A 20,823-nucleotide genomic window follows, 5' to 3' on the forward strand; every position below is an offset into this window, starting at 1 on the left:
TTTGGGTGGTGGGTGGGAGTATTGGGGTTTACATACTCCAGCACCTGCAGGGCCCAGTAAGTACCTCAAGGGTGAGGCACATCGGGTCAAGAAACTGAATGTCTAATGGCAAAAACCTGGACATGCTGTCCATATCACACTGAATCTGCTCCTACTTGGAGTTGCCATACTCTGATGCTATCCCAGGTACGGTAATTTTTTCAAAATGGAAACCACCCAAAATAAAAACTCTATAATTAAAATATTTTATTAATTAGTATAAAAGAAACAATTGCAAACCATAGAAACAGGCTGGCAAGTTCTGCTTCAACCCCAGACTGTTGGACTGTACCCTCTGTCTTTGCCCAAGACAAGGAGATGTTCAGCCCTCCCCCAATGCCACCCCACACCTTGCCCTTTTTCTTCTTTTTTTGAGGGGTTGCACCATATTTTTTTGCCTGTCTTGCAATATTTTATATAAAATATTTTATATTTTATAATACTGCTGTCCTCTGGCTTCTTCCATTTGGATGCACATCTTCTGTCTGAGTTAATACAGTCCAGGACTTGGTAGTGAGTAGAATGAGAAGGAAAGGTAAAATATACCTTGTATCCCAGTTCTCTCATTTAGGCAATGCATCTAAAAGGAGCAAAACTGCTCTGCCTCATAAAGTCGCAAGAATTTGAGAGTCATTTCTTGGCAACTCAGATGGCAGCAGTCCTGGAAAGGAGCGAAGGGATTTTTATAAACAAAGGGGCCTCATTCAGTGCTGAGTTGTCTCCTGGATGCTCACTGTATCCCTAACAAATGTTCAGCGATGTCCACAACACATGTGCCTTTGTGATGGGGAAGGAATGAAGAGCAAGAGGGGAGAGGATGGAGGCTCTGTCCACAGTTAATCTGAAGCAGAAAAGACATGGGATGGAAAGAGGCAGTTGAGAATTGAGCCAAGAGCAGACATTTGAAGAAGACGAGTCTTGGAGCATATAAATGCCAACCCCGTTCCTTTCTGCTTGTTGACCCTTTGACATATCCAGATGTTTTCAGAAATGTTGGGAAGTGTACCAAAAGTCGCTGCTGACATGAAATTAAGTTATCCAGTTTGGGTTGGAAAAGGAAAGGTGACCTCGAACGTTGGGAGGACTTGGAGCACCCAGACAACCTTCTTAAATGCAACTTGGATAACCCCCCTTCTTGGGCTCTGCTAGATGGCTTAGAATAAAACCCCAAGACTTTCCTAAGATACCCAAGACCCTGCCAGAGCTGGATGCTGCCTGCCTTTTCAGCTGTCCACCTTTTTAGCCTTTCTCTCAGTTGGTGGTCCTCAGCCCAGGCAATTGTTCCCTCCTCAAAGGGGACATCTGGCAATTCTGGGGACATTTTGGTTGTCAGAAATGGGGGTGGGGAGGGTGTCCTGGCTTCAAGAGAGGGTAGAAGCCAGGGATTCTGCCAAACATTTTACAATGCCCAACAAGGAATAATCCAGCCTTGTATGTCTGTGTTGTGAAGGTAGAAACATCCTGACCTAAACCCACGCTTCCTCCTTTTTTTCCCCAAGATCTGCTCATTTACCTGGTTAAATTTTGGTTATTCACCTTTATTCATAGTTCTTCTTCTTTGGATGCCAGTACCAAGAATTGAGCTCAATGTCCCTCTAATTCTCAACCACAGCAAGACCCTTCTCTTCTCAGTGTACTTCTACACCCTTCACCCCGATCCTCTTTCCTTCCAAGCACACCAGAGGCACCCTGTGTAATCTGTCTGACATATGTCCTTCTCTGTGCCTGTAAAATGAGCTGAGTTGCTTTTTCAGGATGTGTTTTTCATTTACATAAATAGTATTGCATGGGCTATCAATCTCATCCCATTTCTTAACAGTTTTTCACTCAACAAGATGTTTTTAATACTTAATTGCGGTGGCTTGCTCGGTTGGTAGAGGTGGGGTCTGGCTGCGGACGAGGGGTCGGTCCAGCTTAGGACGAGGGGTCGGTCCCGCTTGGGACGAGGGGTCGGTCCGGCAGCAGACGAGGGGTCGGTCTCACAGGGGTTGCGCGGTTCGGCTGACGGGGTCGCCCGGCGAAGCCGGCAACGAAGGGGTCGCCCGGAGAAGCAGGCGACGAACTGGGGACAAGGGAGGCCAGGCCCTTGTCAGGGGCTCTCAGGACTGGAGGGCGCACAGCAGAAGAACTACCGTGGAGACAAGGTAAACACGCAAGTCCACTCTACCGAGGGAGAGGCAACAGTTTTATAGGGGCTGGGGAAGGCTGATTGGTCGAAGCCATGCCCTGTTCTGATTGGTTGCCGGAGAAAGGTCAGTGGGAGGTACTGGACGGGGGAGGGGTGGTGATTAGGGATTTGCTGTCGCTGTTGCTGGGGGAAGTGGCAGGGTTTAGGGATTGGTGGCTGCTGTTGCTGGGGGAAGGGGCAGGGTCCAGGGATTGGTAGCTGCTGTTGCTGGGGTGGAGGGCAGATTTGAGTTTCCCGCCCACGCCTGGCTGTTGCTGCTGTCGGGGGGAGGGAAAAGGGCAGACTGGATTTTTCCGCCCACGCCTGGCTGTTGCTGCTGTCAGGGGAGGGGAAAAGGGCAGACTGGAATTTTCCGCCCTGCACCTGCGCAGGGAGAAAGAAGAAGAAGGGTGCCGCCCCACAGGCATCGTGTGGCGCCATCCGGGAGGAGGGGTGGCCGCGGAAGCATGGCTGCCGAGAAGGGGAGACCCGAGGGCACTCTGCGCCCATGCCGAGCTCCCTTCAGGGGTGGCGGTGAGTCCGACCAGCCACCCTATTATGGGGGCAGCGGCTTGGCCTGCCGCGGCTGCTCCCCCGCCAGGCCAGCAAACCACACCTCAGCCCGAGGGGTGACCGCACTTAATCATAGTGCTGAATATCCAACTATTTTGCAAACTGTGCTGCTGTATAATCTGCCCATACCATGCATCCACTATTTTTAATGAGTTTATGAAGTGATGGCTATCTAAATGCACCTTAATTGGCCAAAGCTGTGTGAAACCTCCCGTGCACATTGCCTTCTACACTTGAGAATTTCTACCCAGAAGTGATATTGGTGGGTCAGGAGACATCCAGTTATTTAGCACAAACCTAAGGCTTGACGAGATTGCTGTCCCCAATGGGCAGAAAAGCTCCCTTCGTCCCATGCTCCTGAGATAATCCTGTATTTTACAGCTTTACATATTTTGCAATATGGATGGATACAAAAAAATGTGTCTTGTTCTTGCTTTAATTTCCAATATCAGAATATTAGTGAGATTAGGGTATTCTTCACTATTATTTATCAGTAGGGCTTGCTTTATTTTTGCATTGCTTATTTATGTATTTTGTCCAATTCTCTATTCCTCCGGTCTCTTTTCCTGTTAACTAACAAGAATCCCCTCTATATTCTAGATCATAATCCCCCCCCCTTTTTTTAATTTGGATATCACAAGTAATTCCTTGCACTTGGTCATTTATTGTTACCTTTGTCTGTGATTGCCCTTCACAGAACAGAGAGCTGTAATTTTTTTTTGTCTTTATATATTTTTTAATGTTACATTAAAAAAATATGAGGTCCCCATATACCCCCCACCCCCCTCACCCCACTCCTCCCCCCATAACAACAACCTCCTTCTTCATCATGAGACATTCATTGCATTTGGTGAATACTTCTCTGAGCACTGCTGCACCTCATGGTCAATGGTCCACATCATAGCCCACACTCTCCCACAGTCCACCTAGTGGGCCATGGGAGGACATACAGTGTCCAGTAACTGTCCCTGCAGCACCACCCAGGACAACTCCAAGTCCTGAATGGAGAGCTATAATTTTGATGTGGTAAAATTCTTCTATTTTTTTTTATCTCATGGCGTGTGCTTTGAGAATCATGTTTAAGAATTTTTTGGCTCAGTCCCGGTCCTTCATTACCTTTTACTGTCTTTATGATTTGGTCTTCAATAGTTGTCTTCAGTACATGTAGGAATCATTTCTCTGATGTCTAAAGTATAGATCCAGCTTTGTCTTACTTCATATAATGAACGAGAATTCTCAGCACCATTTTTTAAACATTTATTCTTTTTCTCCATTGTTGTGTGATGATGTCCTATTTCTCAAACATTAAAAGCCCTTGCAGAGACTGTGCTTATTCTGGGAACTCCATTCTGTTCCATTTTTTTAATTGCCAGTATCTTAAATTGTCCCCAGTTTCATAAATTTGATTTTCGACTAGATCTTTTAGGTATGCCTTAAAATCTGTGTAACAAATAACCACACTGCCTTTTTCCCTTTCCCAAGTGACTTAGTTCTTCTTAGTTGATTTGTTTTATGTGTCTTTTAGAAATAATTTAATAAGTTTTTCAAAATGTTAACATTTTAACTGGTAGCATATCAAATTATACTTTCATTTGCAAGAGAATTCTCTTTATCTTAACCTGGTTCCCTCAAAATCAGGGTGTTAGGGATTGAATTGTGTCTCCCCAAATAGATATGCACAAATCTCAAGCTCTGGTTCTTTGAGTGAGTGTGACCCTTTTGTAAACAGGATCTTTGAAGATGAAAGTGTGATTAACTAGAATGAGGCCAAATTGGAGAAGGGTGGGTCTGAATCCGATATGACTGGTCCTCAGAAGAAGCAGAAATTTGGACATGTCAGGAGGAGAGGTTCTGGGAAAGAAAGAGAGCTAGCCATGTGACAGAGGCAGGGATTGACCTATGGCTTGCCACAAGCCACCAGCAGAATGCTACCTTGCAGAGGAGGTGTGGCCCTGCAGGCATTTTGATTTTAAAAAATGATAGAGAATTTTATTCTAATCCTTCTGTGATAGAGACTTCTGGACGCAAAGATTTGAGGCAGGATCCTGAGCCCAATGGGATCATCAAAAAAGATAGGCCAAGTATGGCGGTGGAGGTCCATTACCGTAGTGGTGTCACCCCTTCCCCACCTACATGGTTCATATCTCCTCTGCATGACTCAGCACTTTTTCCCACCTGTTCTTTCATGTGCAAGTATCCACCTCCAACACAAAACTCACTCTATCTCTAATATTCCCTGTATTAGTCAGACAAAGGGGTGCTGGTGCCAAGTATCAGAACTCTGTTGGTTTTTATAAAGGGTATTTATTTAGGGTAGAAGTTTACAATGACCAGCCCCTAAAGAGTCTAACTCAAAGTACCATAAAAGGTACTTTCTCACCCAAAGTCTGCTACCATGTGTTGACACAAAATGGCAGACAATGTCTGTGAGTGTTCAGCTTTCCTCCTTCCTCTTAGGGCTCTGTGGTCCCAGCTTCTTCCAATCTCAGCTGTAGGCTGGCATAAGGTTCATCTCTTTCCCCAGGACTAGTTTCTTTCCAGGCTCAGCTTCTCCGTTCTCTTCAGGTCAGCTGTTGACTGTCAGGCTCATCTCTCTTCCTGGGGCCATGTCTATGGAGCACTCTCTCTACCTGCATATCTACTTGTGTGTCTCTACTTCTGTGTGGCAGTCTGTTTTATCTCCACCAAGAGAGTGGGGCCCAATCCTGCATGCCCTAATGATGTGGTCAAATAAAAGCCCTAATCTTGATTTAACAAAATAAACCTCCAAATCTAATACAATCTAAAATGCCCAAAGGATCAGACCAGTTTACAAACAACATCAAATATCTATTTTTGGAATTCATAAACAATATGAAGTTGTTCCACTCCCTGCTTTAGTTTCTTTGGCTGTTTAAGCAAATGCCATGCAATGGGTTGGCTTAACAAATGGAAATTTGTGAGCTCATGGTTTTGAGGCTAGGAGAAGTCCAAATCAAGGGAACATTAAGGTGATGCTTTCATCCTGAAGTTTTGGGGCTGGCTGCTGATAATCCTTGGTCTTGAGCTCTTCTGTCACATGGCAATGCATATGGCGGCCTCTCCTGGCCTCTCCCTTCTTTTACAAGTTCCATTGACCTTCAGCTTCTTGCTTCCCATGAATTTTTCTCTATCTTTCTGAATTTTATTCTGCTGATAAAGGACCCATCTTGGTTGCAGTTACTTTAACTGAAGTCACCTCATCAAAAGGTCTTATTACAATGAGTTCACATCCACAGAAATGGAATACGTTCAAGAATATGTATTTTTGGGTGTACGTAGCACCAACACACCACACTCCAAACTATAGAATCATCTATTTTTTAATTTTTGAGTTTATATATATATATATACACATACAATTCAGTGGTATAAATTACTTTTACAATGTTGTTATACCATCACCACCATTCATTACCAAAACTTTTCATCACTCCAAAAATAGATTCTGGACTCACTGAGCAATAACTCTCCAAACTCCTTCACTCAGCCCCTAGTAACCTCGAATCTACTTTCTGTTTCTATGAATTTACTCATACTAGATATTTTATATCAGTGAACTTGTACAATAGCCATGCCCTTTGCCTCATTTCACTTGACTTAATGTTTTGAAGGTTCATCCGTATCAGAACTTCATTCCTTTTTACTGCTAAGTAAAATTCCTTTGGGGAAGTGGATGTGGCTCAACTGATAGATAGTTTGCCTACCATATAGGAGGCCCAGGGTTCAAACCCAGGGTTCTTGATTCGTGTGGTGAGCTGGCCCATGCACAGTGCTGCCATATGCAAGGAGTGCCGTGCCACATTGGGGTGTCCCCCATGTAGGGGAGCCCCACGCACAAGGAGTGTACCCTGCAAGGAGAGCCACCCCGTGTGAAAAAAGCACAACCCACCCAGGAGTGGTGCCACACACACAGAGAACTGACACAGCAAGATGATGCAACAAAAAGAGAGAGATTCCCGGTGCTGCCAAGCATGCAAGGAGACACAGAAGAACACACAGTGAATGAAAACAAGAGCGCAGACAATGGGGGTGAGGGGAAGAGAAATAAATAAAATAAATCTTTTAAAAATTCCTTTATAGGGCTGGAACACATTTTGTTTGTCCATTCACCCACTGATAGACAGATGGAATGTTTCCACCTTTTGGCTATTGTGAATAATGCCAAATAATGAACATTGGTATACAAGGATCTGTCAGAGTCCCTGCTTTCAATTTATCAGCTCATCTTTTAATGTTCACTTCATCTCCTTCTTGCCTCTTCGACCCACGTAGACTGACCTCACCATAGCTTCCTTCTGGCTCTAAGGTTCATTGTCTGCTTGCAAATCAAGTATCATGATGCAAATATTCTAGAACTTGGTGTTCTGTGGTTCAAAATTAACATATGTCTAAGGTAGCCCAAAGGAAGATTTATATGTTATCACTAGTTCAAACTTCCTTTATTTAATTGAAACCATTTTTGTGTGTCTGAGCCCCAAAGACCAGCTGGCTCCATGGTAAGGTGCCCGAGTAATAGAAGGTCTCTGTCATCAGCTATGGTTCCCATCACTCTGGTGAGGGATTCTGGTATGTCAGTTCCTCTCCAAATTTAACATAGGTCATCATGTGCTGAAAGAACTTTGATACAAGTATTGAACCTGCCCCCAAATGCAAAGTCTTAATGTTCAAAACGCTAGTAAGTTTCACAACTTGTGTTTCACAAGTTGATGGGAAAGTTCCTTCTGCAACTTACATGAAGTCTGGCAGTGTCTGATTTAATCATTGCTATTTCAACAACATCCTGTATGCTTTTTCCTCCCTGCCTTTCTGTTATTCCAGGGCAGGAGGTGGGGCAAGGGACAATGTGCTTGTCTTCTCTCTTTTCTAGAATTGCAACAAAAATTCATTTGCCATAAAAGTGATGTGGATTTGGAGTAGGTGTAGCCTGGTGGTTGGGCACCTGCTTCACATTATGAGGTCCAGGGTTCAATCCCTGGTACCTCCTTAAACAAAAAAAAAAGGGATGTGGATTTGCACCCTTTTTTATTTGTTGCAACTATACTATCTGCCAAGCACATTTCTCGTGTATTTTTTCACATACTGTAGGAACTGCTTCTCATTGCTTGCAGAATACATTGGCAGCTACCACGCTAGGTGCTCATCTCTGGAAGAAACTTTATTTAACGCTTGTGTAGCTCCATCTTTTTGGCTACACTTACAGTAAATCCAGATATTTGCTTCCAAATTCATGGTTTTACCAAAATAAAGTGTCATAGAAAATGGAATGCCATTGGACTTATTAATTCAAAACACTCTGCTTTGCCCAAAGAAATAAAGTCCATCTGTATAAATATTAGATGTGCAGGAAAGAAGCATTTACTTATTACTATAAAGCTTTTAAAGACACAGGAAAGTGAATCTTGGATTTATTTTTCTAAATTCGAGGATACTTAAATCCACTTAAACTGCACGCTGAGATGCAAGGATTTAAATATTTTTGAAATATAAAACTTTACTGAAATTGCACAGCCATGTCTTCTAGTAATGAATGTATCTAGTGCTAAAATAATCTAGAATAGCACATGTAGTATTTTATACTTGTAAAAAAAATGGCCAGAGAGACAAAAAAAAAAAAAAAAAGTATTTTTTTGGAAACAAATATTGGGTATCTGGTGTTTGCATACTTCTATCCTAGTCCAGGATAGAAATCCAAAATGAAATCAAAGATGTAGTTCTAACCCCATTCTCTTAAAATTTGTCCCTTGGTGAAAAAATATGAGTTTCAATATGGTTTTTTTCTCTTCAATTTTAGCAGCTTTGCTAAATTGGATGAAATCCAATCCAGAGAAGCATATTGCCTTGTTAGGAAAGATTCATTGGCCAACCTGGGTAGAATTACGTATGTTGCATTCTTTTGGCTATTTTCATTTTTCTGACAGTTCTCCCCATGTTAATGAAAGGGAGACTTGTTCTCTTATTTGTTACGATTTGTTTTCTTTATGTCAGTCCCATTTAGAGTTCTTTTTTTCTTTTATGGTAAAATCTTATGTAGAACAGTAGGTGATTATCTTCCACAACATTTTTGCAACAGTGTTCTTTATGTATGGTTGCCAATTTAGCAAATAAAAATACAGGGTGCCCACAAGTATAAGTATGTCCCCAATAGTCAGAGGGGCATACTTATACTAAAAGAATTATTTGTTGATTATAGGAAATTTAAATTTAATTGGGTGACACTTGACTGTCAGTGGGCCTGCCTTTGGGATATTTGCTCCCCAATGTAACAGAGTTAGACTCGTTTAAAATTCCCCTACATACGACTTTTCTGCCCCTTTATTTGGACCTGTACTCACTAAATCTGTGTCCCAGAGACTTAAATCTTCAGTCTGTTCATGAGCCCTGAATCTCAGCAGAGTTGCAGTCAACACCTACTGTCCAGTTCATTGGACTCGCCCAAGACAACTAACAAAAGAATGATGATGGACAATGCCCATCCCAAAAAACAGACTATCGACAGCTGCAAGCAAGACAGTTCCATCCATCTATCCCATGGGATCTAAGCCCCCTCTCAATTAGCATCAGAGTGCACATCACCATCTCAAGATCCTCAAGATTGAGGAACGAACAAACCGAAGTGGAGAATGCAACCGTGGACTAAAGTAGACATTATTATTATTCTAGTAATGGAAGAACTTGTATCGTTGATATAAAGGCAGTGGCCACCAGAGGTTCTGAGGGGAGGGAGAGGGAAAAAGAGGTGGAATACTTTGGGGACATTGGAACTGTCCTGCACGACTTGCAATGTCAGATAGAGGCTGTTACACATTTTGTCAAAACCTATAAAATTGTGCAGGGCAGAGTGTAAACCATAATGTAAACTATAGTCCATGGTTATTAGCAAGGTTTCAAAATGTGTTCATCAGTTGTAACAAATGTATCACACTAATGAAAGATGTTAATGGGGGAAAGTGTGGGGAGGGGGAGGAGTGAGGTATATGGGAATTCCCTGTTGTTGTTTTTAAAGATTTATTTTTTATTTATTTCTCTCCCCTTCCCCCTCACCCCCCAGTTTTCTGCTTTCTGTGTCCATTCGCTGTGCTTTCTTCTGTGTCCACTTGTATTCTTGTCAGTGGCACCAGAAATCTGTGTCTCTTTTTGTTGCATCATCTTGCTGCATCAGCTCTCTGTGTGTGCGGCCCTACTCCTGGGTAGGCTGTGCTTTTTTCCATGGGCCAGCTTCATCACACGCTTAGGAGGTCCTGGGTTTGAACATTGGACCTCCTGTGTAGTAGGTGGGTGTTCTATCCATTGAGCCAAATCCGCTTCTCTCCCTATCTTTTTGATGTAACAATTTTGCAATTTACAGCTTCTTTAAAAATAAAAAAATTAACTCAAAAAATAATTTGACCGAGTGCCTTTTTTTTTTCATTTTTTATTGTATTCTTTTAAAAATACATAGATCACAAAAAAAAGTGACATTAAAAAATGTAAGAGGGTCCGCTATACCCCACTCTCCACACCCCTCACTTTTCACACATCAACAGCCTCTTTCTTTAGTGTGGTATATTCATTGCATTTGGTGAATACATCTTGGAGCATGCTGCACAGCATGGATTATAGTTTGCATTGTAGTTTACACTCTCCCCCAGTCCATTCAGTGGGTTATGGCAGGATAGATAATGTCCACCATCTGTCCCTGCAATATCACTTAGGACAACACCAAGTCCCAAATACTTTGCCTTTGATGTGCTGAAACTATTACTGTTCTCCTTTTTGAAAGGTGGCGTATGGTATCATAATAATACCGTGTTGGCTTGGAGGAACTATTTAACCGTTGCATCCCTCAAGATACTTTTGGAAGCCAGATATCCTGTTCCGCTGAAGGTCTGCTTAATATTTTACCTCCACTCACCAACAGGAATCATTTGCTAATGGGGTACCTGCAGCATTAAAAGTCCATGCCAATCATTTGTAACTCAACATATGCTCTCTTGAAATGTCATTTTGAAATGACTTTTACCACTTTAAGTCTCCCTGGAATGGAGCCCACAGAAAACAGAATGAGTAACAGCAACAATAAAATAAAACCTCGTTTGCATCCTCACGTGGCCACCCCATGTGTTGGCTTTGAAGGGATGGATTTTGTTCATGCTGTCTTCCTGCTTCTTATTTTTTTTTTTTTTAAAGATTTATTTTTATTTATTTAATTCCCCTCCCCTCCCCCGGTTGTCTGTTCTCTGTGTCTTTTTGCTGCATCTTGTTTCTTTGTCCGCTTCTGTTGTCGTCAGCGGCACTGGGAAGTGTGGGCGGCGCCATTCCTGGGCAGGCTGCTCCCTCCTTCGCGCTGGGCGGCTCTCCTTATGGGTGCACTCCTTGCGCGTGGGGCTCCCCTACGCGGGGGACACCCCTGTGTGGCAGGGCACTCCTTGCGCGCATCAGCACTGCGCATGGGCCAGCTCCACACGGGTCAAGGAGGCCCAGGGTTTGAACCGCGGGCCTCCCATGTGGTAGACGGACGCCCTAACCACTGGGCCAAAGTCTGTTTCCCTCTTCCTGCTTCTTATTGAGCAACTTCTTAGCAGCTCCTCTGAGCTCTTGCTCCCACAGTGGCCTCCAAGCACCACCAATGGAATCAAACAGATGAGAATGTTAAAAGTTGCTACATTCAGTTTCTACGTTCCTCTGTGGCGGGGACCAAGGAAGTTACGGGTGCGTGTGGTTGCGTAGGCGAATCGGACACCAGGAGGGCATTAAGTGGCCATGCCCCTTCCAGAGTTGGGGTTAGACAATGGGGAGGGTGAACCTGGAGAGACCCTTGCTGGGCTCTGTCCGGTGCTCAAGCCATGGGCACTGGAAGAGAGCATGACCACCCCTGGCTCGCTCATTGGACCTACTTAGATGTGGACCTCAACTGGAGAGCACACCTGGAAACAGCACGCACCTGAGAAGCTTCTGGAGGGAGAAGTGAGAAGGAAGTTTTAAGACCAGCGCCTGGGCGGTAGTGCGTTCGGCCGCCATCGCTGCCCCTTCACAGCAGAGAACGACGATTTGAAGAACAAGAGTGGCCCATGGCCAGTTTAACCCGAGGCAGGAGAAAACAGAGTTGCATTAGTTGTTTTTAATGTTCCTCTTGGGTCAAAATGTAAGTTAAATTCCTTTCCATTTATGTTTGGGGGCAATGAAATAAATACGGTAGCTACTTCTAATGGGTTTTCTACCAGAAATGGTGAACATTGCTTTGGACATCGGAAGAGAACTCTTTAGAAAACTGTGGAACCTGCTGTGAGAAATAGCAGATTCTTGAATATTACGAGAGAGATGAGGCTGCTGTGTCCTGCTGGATATGCTTATATGGCATATTGTATCGATGCGCATCTGTGTGCTTACATTATGTGCTGAGGATATACTTGCTAACAGAAGAGACGCATTCTCTGATTTCATGAACTCTAAAAGCAGTGGGAAGGCTGATATTAAACAAAAATTGTAATTATAGGATGTATTAATGCTGTTGAAATTATTTATTTAGGTCCTGGTATCCCGGGATCCTGGGAACTCCTTCAATCAACTCGTGCCTGGCAAAAGTCAACACTCAGGAAATTAACTACAAAGACCTCTTAAGACTGGCTTTGCTCACGTTGTGTGTTCTTTTTACAATGAAGTATCTGGCCTCTGGGCTTGGTCTTCATTATTTATTCTTTTTATCCATTTTTCAAACCAATAAATAGGGGGAAAGGTAATTTCAGTTAGGAATGTGTTTTACCAAAGATGAATGCTACCCTTAAATGTTTTTAAAAGAGCTTAGGTTATTTAGTATGCTGTTCAATACTCTTTTGAAGTTATCTTAATTGCCTATAAATCACTCGTTAAATTTTCAATCAGACTTGCCTCAAGAGGTGCTTTATTGACCACATCCCTGATGCTAGATATCGTCACACATGAAATCCTACAACTCCTGGCTCTCAGTCGAGTAATATTAATTCAAAATGTGATTTCATATTTAGGACTTTTATATTTAAATACTGCCTTTCCTTTGTTTGAAGTAAGCATAGAATTCAGAATACACTGAAGTCCAAAGCAATGTCAATATTTAACTTAAATCACAGTCATGTTGTTTAAATGGTTTGAGACCATCGACATCTTTTTTAAGTCCTGTCATGGGATTGAAATGTATTTTCGATAAAAATGTTGTCTTCACCTGTCAGGATTTTCGAAAATAAATGAAAACATTTAAGTTATCAGATGTGCAGAAACCACCTTAGCATCCTAAAATAGATTCTAAAATTCTGTGACTTGAGGTATTTACAAAATAATGAACAGACCCTGCATCTGATATCTGGCAGGTCCTATTTTTAAAAAGAATCCACAAAAAACATGTAATGTTAATGAGTCTGTCATGGATGGACCAGAATCTTGGAGTAATCACCCCTGATAACCCTTAATTACCTGGTTATAGAACAAAATGTTTCAAATCTTGTACTTCCCTTTTGCTCGGAATCCATACATATTGGACCTGAATTCTTTGAATGACACCAATTTTCCAATTATTCTGATCCAAGAGAAGTCCTAAACTTACTTCTAAGAATTGTAATTTCTCCTTTTCTCGATTATTTTCTTTAGCACACGCAGTTATAATGCCCAACATATGCCTGTCTCCTAATGGCTATGAGAGAGAGAATAGAAAGTAGCATTCAGGAGGCGGACTTGGCCCAGTAGATAGGGTGTCTGTCTGCCACATGGGAGGTCCGCAGTTCAAACCCCAGGCCTCTTTGACCCGTGTGGAGCTGGCCCATGCGCAGTGCTCATGTGCACAAGGAGTGCCCTGCCACGCAGGGGTGTCCCCCGTGTAGGGGAGCCCCATGTGTAAGGAGTGTGCCCTGTAAGGAGAGCCGCCCAGCACGAAAGAAAGTGCAGTCTGCCCAGGAAAGGTGCCGCACACACGGAGAGCTGACACCACAAGATGATGCAACAAAAAGAAACACAGATTCCCGTGCTGTTGACAACAACAGAAGTGGACAAAGAAGACGACGCAGCAAATAGACACAGAGAACAGACAACCAGGGTGGGGGGTAAGGGGAGAGAAATAAATACATAAATCTTTTTAAAAAAAGAAAGTAGCATTCAGTCTAATTCTTCTATAACTGACTACACAAATGCGAAAAGTGAGTTCATACATTTATAGAATTCGCCCAATGTGCTATTACGCTAAGAGGAGGTCATAAATGGTGAAAAAAAGACTTGATAGCTCCCTTGAGGGATTTCCAGTCTTACGGGTGAAGCAGACAAAGACCCATCTACCCCAGCTCGAGGCAGCTCGGAATGAGCATGGACGAGACCAAGGCGAGCTGTTGGTCCACCCAAAGGAGAGGCTACTACGGGGATTGTCAGTGGGAAAGTCATCTATCCCGCTGGCCGTGGGTGAGTGGAGCTGCCGTTAGGATCCTGGACACCAAGAGAAGATAAAAATAGAGATGCCAAATCTGGCACTTATGGAGTATATTATATTTTTTTCAATTATGGGGGCCATATTTCATTTTAGCTTTGTCATCCAAACTCAAGAGAGGAAAAAGAATATATCAAAGGTTTCTCTTTACTGCCTCTCTCAGTTTCACTCAGCTGTGTTTTCTTTGCACTGTGTGTTTCTGGACTTTTTTTCTATGGGTTTGGAGCCATATAAGTATACCCAAAAATGTGTAGTTTCCCTGTGGGTGTAATTTTTTATTAAAAAGGAATCATACCATTCTACAACTTGTTTTTTCCACATATCTGGATGTCTTAGAAGCTCCCATGACACAAAACAGAGGCCTTTCACTGTTTTTAAGCTACCATATTATTCCACAGACTTGATGCACTCTAATTAATTTGAAATCCTCCCCCCGTAATTGTATGACCAGTTCTCTTACTTGGGTTATTATTTTTCAGTACCTTTAATACAGAAGATTAAAACAAACCAAATTATCCAATAAACTCACCACTCAGAAATTGCTGTCGTTATTTTAAAAATAATCACTGCATATACAAGGGAAGAAAACTTGTACGTTATGTCTTTATTATGTTATGCAAATATAAATCAATAAGATGATCAATAAAATGGGCAAATAATATAATCATTTCACATTAAAAAGCAACATGTAAAAAATAACATGTAATTGATCACTAGTTTCATTCATAAATTGTAAAGTGCAAATTAAAGTGAAGTATTGGGTTTTTTTTTACCTACACAATTAAAAAGCACAATTTAAAAGTATAATAATAATCATAACAAAGATCTGAGGAAAAGTTTTTTCTTAACTGCCGATTGAGTATAAATAAGAATGATTTTTTCTGGAGGTTAATTTACCAAATATGTCAGTTTGTCTCCCTTCCCACCCTGAGATGGCTCCCTTGTCTGTTTGCTCATTTTTTGCTCATTGTCTGCTCGTTGCTGCCTTTGGTTGTTGTTGTTCATTTGTCTGCTTGTTGTCTGTTTTTTCTTTAGGAAACACCAGGAACCACACCTGGGACCTTCCATGTGGGAGGAGGGCACTCAAGTGCTTGAACCATATCCAGTCCCTGCTCATTTGTTTTTTGCTCACTGTCTCCTCGGTGGTTGCTCATTGTCTGCTCCTTGGTTTTGACTGATGCCTTCTTTCTGTCTGCTCATTGTTTGTCTTCTTTGGGAGGCACCGGTGTGTATTAGTTCTCTAGGGAGACAGAATCAACAGGAGGTGTCTGTCAACAGTGTGAGATTTTATAAGGGTCTCTCACGTGACTGTGGGGATGCACAAGTCCAGATTCCACAGGCAGGCTGCAAACCAGGGGCTCTGATGAAAGTCCAATGAAGGCCCTTGATGAGTTTCTGGGAGATGTTGGCTGTCCAAAGATGAGTTGGGGAATTCTCTCTCAATGCTGAAATCACTTCCCCCTTTTAAGACATTCAACCGATTGGATAAAATATCCCTCATTCTTGATGGCAATCTCCCTACTGATGTAGAGATAACCAGCCATCTATACAGTAAACTCACTGGTGACTAAAGCCCATAAATGTCCTTGCATTACAATTAACCCAGTGCTTACTTGACCAAAAACGGGGCATCAGTACCTGTCTGAACTGACACATTAGCCTAGCCATCACAACCAGGATCCAACTCCGGGACCTCCCATGTGGTAGGTGGGTACTCAACTGTTTCAGCCACCTCCGCCCCCCTGTCAATGTTTTCTTGGCAGTGAATGATGGTGAATGGTAGCAAAACATAGTAAATCTACTTAACACCATCAAATAGTATACTCGAAAATGGTTAAAGTGATTAATTTTAGGTGTATATGTTACAAGGATGAACAGTGTGATACAAAGAATGAACCCTAATATAACTATGGGCTACAGTTAATAATATCATTATACTAATGTTTCATTGATTGCAACAAAGGTGTAACAGTAACACAAAGCACTAATAATAGGGAAAACTGTGGGGGTGGGAAATAGGGGATCTCTGTACTTTCTGCATGATTTTTCTGTAAACCTACACTGCTGTAGTAAAAAAATAATTTTAAGGGGAGCGGGCATAGCTCGTGGCTGAGAGCCTGCTTCCCCTGTACAAGGTCCTGGGTTCAATCCCCGGTCCCTCTAAAATAATAATAATTTTAAATGTGCATAAAGCAGGAAGTTTGGGGGAGATGAGTTGGAGAGGGAGACATTTTCTATTCTCTTGTGTTAATGTTGGAAGTTAAAACACTGCAGATAATAAGGACTAAAGTAGACATTCTTATTCTAGCAATGGAAGAACTTGTAACATAGATACAAAAGGCAGTGGCCACCAGAGGTTCTGAGGGGAGGGAGAGGGAAGAATGGGTGTAACATGGGGCATTTTGGGGACATCAGAATTGTTCTGCATGACATCGTGATGCTGGATACAGGTTAGTACACATTTTGTCATAACCTATAAAATTGTACGGTGCACAGTGTAAGCTATAATGTAAACTATAGTCCTCGGCTAGTACAATGTTTCAACGTGTGTCCATAAACTGTAACAAATGTGCCACAATAATGAAAGATTGTTAATGGGAAGTGTGGGAGGGTATGGGTATACGGGAATCCCCTTATTTTCAATGTAACATTGATATAATCTAAAGCTTCTTTGAATATAAAATAAAAAAACCCTGCAGATGAAACATAAAGGACAGGAGAGGAACGTCCTTTTTGGCGTGCTCCTGAGGCTCGTGGTTGGGGGATGAGCTGTGTTGTCCCTGCTTGTTTCTTCAATGCCCTCCTAGCAGGGTATGGAGAGGGCAGGTAGACCCTAAACAAAGCTCAATGTCTTCAAGTTCCTCCATGATCAGGAAACATGTCCGGGACTCTTTCCAGCACTCCTTCTGGTGGCTTGCGGGAGCTGGCTTGTTAAATCTCCAGGGCCAATTGTTACATTTCCAAGAACTTTGTAAAACTGTGGCAGCTTGAAATCAGTCTGGAGGAAGGACATAGTTACACCTTGGAAATTGGCAACAGCTACAAATCAGCACCTTTCTTTTCCCCAGGGGGACCAGTTGGGGAGCACACTGCTGCCTGAGATCTTCTCAACCCATTTAAATTTCCACCTGCTGCAGTTTTCCATTCTCCTGGAGTCTTGAGAGAGTAACTGTAGCATGCTATTTATTGCTTTCTTTACATTCTGCAAGCCACATGATGATTTTCATGGTATGATGTGGATTACAGTGGTGAAGGATCAAAAAAAGAAAGAAAAGGGAAGCAGATTTGGCTCAACTGATAGAGCATCTGCCTACCATATGGGAGGTCCAGGGTTCAAACCCAGGGCCTCCTGACTCATGTGGTGAGCTGGCCCATGCATGGCGCTGCTACATGCAAGGAGTGCTGTGCCATGCAGGGGTGTCCCCCACATAGAGGAGCCCCATTCTCAAGGAGTTGAGGAGTGCACCCTGCATTGAGCTGCCCTGTGCAAAAAAAGCACAGGCCGTCCAGGAGTGGCGTCTCACACACAGAGAGCTGATGCAGCAAGATGACACAGCAAAAAGAGACACAGATTCCTGGTGCTGCCGAGAATGCAAGCGGACACAGAAGAACACACAGAGAATGGACACAGAGAGCAGACAACTGGGAGGGGGCGAGAAATAAATATAAAATAAATCTTTAAAAAAAAAAAAGAAAGAAAAAAGTGGAGTGAAATTCCAGAATAACTATAGGAAAAACCTTCAGCTACTGAAAATTTCTGAAAGGAAATTGAAGAACCCTACTGCCTGACTGTAGATTTCAGAAGACAAATGTGTTTCAGCAGCAGCTTTTGTCCAAGCGTGAAACTGAAGAATCAACATGGGAACAACAAAGAGCCATTCTCAATAGAGAAATAAAACACACCAAACATCCATATTGTTTAGAATACTTAGCAAAAGGGGCAATGGAGTACTTCAAAACATGTGCTAAATCACTTTCAAATGTTTTGGAAATATTACAGATCTACATCTGCTAACTTATACTCAAATGTTATACAAATGTTGTGAAACAAGATATAAAGTGGGCACTAATAAAATGAAGTAATGAAATTTTATCGGCTAATTATCATCTAAAATAACATGAAACCCTTTAATATATGAATACTTGCAGAGTTCAGAAGTTGAAGATATGATGAAGGTTGATTTGTACTGATTTCTTTAAAACTTTAAAACTTTGGCCCTATTTACTTCCAAAATATGCCTATACTTGAAGGGAAATGTTTTGAACAAAGATAAGTTAATTATCAGACATTTTACTAGTACAGATTAGAAAAGACTCAAGGAAGAAAATAGCCTAAAACGAGTCTCAGGTAATTGAGAGTCTAGGATGTGGTAAATTTGATGTATTGTTCAGCAAGGAAAGGATGGAGTATAAAATAAATGGTTTGGGAAAAACACCATTAAAAAGGTTGACTTTCATCAATATAAATTCCAAATTGTTTAGCTTTTTGAGTTAAAAAAAAAATAAAACTAAACACAAGTTGAGTACTAGGATATAATTTTGGTGGAAGCCTGAGTGATACTCAAGTACATGAAAAAATTAATTGAATTCCATCAAAATGAAAAGCAGTTTTGAGTAAAACTCCCCAAATTCAACAGATTGGAGTACAAAAACTTGGAAAATATTTGCGGCATTTAGGGAATGTGTATATATAGAGAGAGACACACACATACATTACCTGAAATGAAGGAATAATGTTGATTTACTGGTTGTGGTAGTATTTACACATATCTAAAATCCTATAGAACCACATATCAAAGAGGCGGAAGTGCATATAAAAAGCAATGAAAACTAAACAAGTTCTGACAGTCATGTAAGAGTATTGTACAACAGAGATTTCCTGGTTTTTACAATGTGCTATGGTTATATAAGATGTTATCTTTGGAGGACACATACTGCTGAGTTCTATTATTTTTGCAATTTCTTGTGGTTCTCAAATTATTTCAAAATCAAAAGTTTTAAAAAGAGCCATCTGATAAGCAGAAAGATTATAACTGGAGTCCTATATTTTAAAAATGAGGTGATTCCAAAAAAGAAATGTAAGTAGCTACAAAATGTGAATATACACTATATTTCTTTTTTATTTTTTAAGATTTATTTATTTTTCTCCCCTGCACCCTGCCCCCCCCCCCCATTGTCTGCTCTCTGTGTCCATTCGCTGTGTATTCTTCTGTGTCTGCTTGTATTCTTGTCAGTGACACTGGGAATCTATGTCTCTATTTGTTGTGTCATCTTGCTGCGTCAGCTCTCCATGTGTGTGGCGCCACTCCTGGGCAGGCTGTGCTTTTCTCATGCAGAGTGGCTCTCCTTATGGGGTGCACTCCTTGCACATGGGGCTCCCCTACACGGGGTCACCCCTGTGTGGCACGGCACTCCTTGCATGCATCAGCACTGTGCATGGGCCAGCTCGCCACACGGGTCAGGAGGCCCTGGGTTTGAACCCTGGACCTCCCATTTGGTAGGCGGATGCTCTATCAGTTGAGCAAAATCTGCTTCCCTACACTATATTTCAGTAGTAAAGAAATGTGGGTCAAAATATTGAGAGACTAATAAAACAACCATGTATACAATAGAGGATTCTCACATACCACCCTATTATGAACACCTTGCATTGGTGTGGAATATTTGTCACAATTGATGAAGGCACTTTTTTTACCATTGTGCTATTAACTTTAGTCCATGGTTATGAATTTAGGGTTCACTGTGTTATAGAGTTTCATGGATTTTAAAAATTATTTTAGTCTGGTACCATGAATACAACCTAAACTTCCTCCCTTTAGACATTCATATAGTTATACATTCAAATATATAAACCAATGCTTTTAATTACATTGCAATTTTTATGCTACTCTATTAGTCTGCCAAAGGGGTGCTGATGCAAAGTACCAGAAATCAGTTGGCTTTCATAGGGGGTATTTATTTGGTTTAATTTTCCGTCAGTCCCAAGGCCCTAAAGAGTCCAACTCAAGGTTGCTTCCTCACCAAAGTCAGTTGCCAAGTGTTGGAGCAAGATGGCGGGCGAGCTCTGTCTGGTCTCTTTTCTCCCCCCAGGCTTCCAGTCTTCTCTCTCTCCTGGTTAGGGCTTGTCTCTAAGGACTTAGTATATCAGTCTCAGCTCTCTTCCTAAGGTTAGCTATAAGCTATCAGGCAAATGGTCCATCTCTCCCCAGGGCCCCAGGATCAAACATGGCAGAGCTCCCTCTCTTCCCACATGTCTTCTTGGGGGAGTGTCCATGTATACCCACCCACCAAGGGGGCGGGGATCAACCTGAGTCATGCCTTACTGCCAAGGTTGAATCAAAGCTCTAATCTTAACAATTTAATCAAGGGGTTCTCAGCTGAATCCAATGTAATTAAAGGGTATCACACCCAAAAGAATAGATTCATTTACAGACATTATCTTTCTCTTTTTGGGGTTCATAAATATTCTCAAATTGCCACAACTACCATCACCTCCACCCAATTCCAAAATAATGTGAAAACTGGCAAAACTTGCTGTGGACAAGACTACGGGTAACTTTCCCTGTTGGTAGGTGTAAAATGATACAGATGTTCTGGATTGTAA

General features: G+C 42.0%; 1 protein-coding gene across 2 annotated transcripts in view; it reads right to left on the reverse strand.

Annotated features, from left to right (window-relative positions):
* LOC101437321 (protein kinase cAMP-dependent X-linked catalytic subunit) overlaps nt 1–20,823 on the reverse strand; it is a 172,606-nt gene that overhangs the window by 32,550 nt on the left and 119,233 nt on the right. Inside the window, exon 9 of one of the 2 annotated variants that reach the window (XM_058291716.2) lies at nt 14,845–15,459. The exons of the other annotated variant lie outside the window; for it this stretch is intronic. The gene's annotated coding sequence lies outside the window, so the exon portion shown is untranslated. Of the gene's footprint in view, nt 1–14,844; nt 15,460–20,823 lie in introns of those variants that run through there. 2 annotated transcript variants of the gene reach the window in all.

Source organism: Dasypus novemcinctus, chromosome X (genome assembly GCF_030445035.2).
Source record: "Dasypus novemcinctus isolate mDasNov1 chromosome X, mDasNov1.1.hap2, whole genome shotgun sequence".
Lineage (NCBI taxonomy): Eukaryota > Metazoa > Chordata > Mammalia > Cingulata > Dasypodidae > Dasypus > Dasypus novemcinctus.